The following is a 1193-nucleotide window of genomic DNA, read 5'->3' as shown; positions in this document are numbered from 1 at the left end:
TTTCTGACGAAGCCCTCAGAAAGAAACATGGAACTTTTTTTTTCAGAATTACATCAACTTTGATGACCATGATGATGATGACGACAACGACGACGACGACAAGGATGATGATGATGATGATGATGATGATGATAACGATGATAACGATGATTTTTTTTAAAAATTTCATTAATGGCCTGGTGGACTCCTCGAAATCTTCGAGAGAGAGCGAGGTTCTTTGATGATGATGATGATAACGACGACGACGACGACAATGACAATGATGACGGAATGCACAATAAAAATGTCCATTTGCCAACCGTCAGAATCGGGTTTCGCTCACGTCCACCACCGGCAGCAGCAACAACAACAACAACAACGACAGAGGCCGGTGACTGAGCCTGACGTCACGCTTACATTAACTTACCTGTTAATCACGATCATATTACGCCAGTACTCTGACAAAACACCTTTTCTTATTCACTGCAATTTTGAGAAAACTGCGATTCTCGGTTTTCTTATTATTATTATAATGTAATATCTGTTGCGCACAGGTAATGACATAATTTCTCTTCAGCGTGCGAGATCAACCGTTGATGTACTGTGCAAAATAGTTTAAATATCATAAGTAGAAGAAAAACGAAAAAAGCTGATTTCTCGAAACTGCTGTGCTCCTTCTTTCCTATAGAAAACTATTGTCCTTATCTCCCTTCTTCTTTTTTATGTTTGTTACTCTCTTGTAACACATCTAATATTCTGACTCTCATACGACCTTATGCAGTTGCGAGTGCCGTAAAACACTTACTAAAAAAAACATATCGAAACTGAAACTGCTGTGAATAAGAAAAAGGCTGTTTTGCCAGCGTACGGCAGATTACGCCAGGAGACGAGCCCCGCACCACAATAGCAGAAGGCACGGGTAACGAGATACATGCGTCACGTGAGCTTTGTCAGTCAGTCAGACGTGAGTAATAATAATATTGAATTTGTCATACATTTATTGGGACTCACACTGCATCGATCTGACGGGCGCACGACGGTGTGTGTAGTTTCTATTTTCGTGACACTGGGTGTTTAATTAAAATCCTTGGTGGTGCGAAGGGGAACGGTGTGCCGTAGCCTTTCGGGATCTCGTTCAGACAGACAGACAGACAGACAGACAGACAGACAGACAGACAGACAGACAGACAGACAGACAGACAGACAGACAGACA

Source organism: Aplysia californica, unplaced genomic scaffold (genome assembly GCF_000002075.1).
Source record: "Aplysia californica isolate F4 #8 unplaced genomic scaffold, AplCal3.0 scaffold00844, whole genome shotgun sequence".
In the NCBI taxonomy this organism is placed as follows: Eukaryota; Metazoa; Mollusca; class Gastropoda; order Aplysiida; family Aplysiidae; genus Aplysia; species Aplysia californica.
This window is presented reverse-complemented; position numbering follows the sequence as displayed.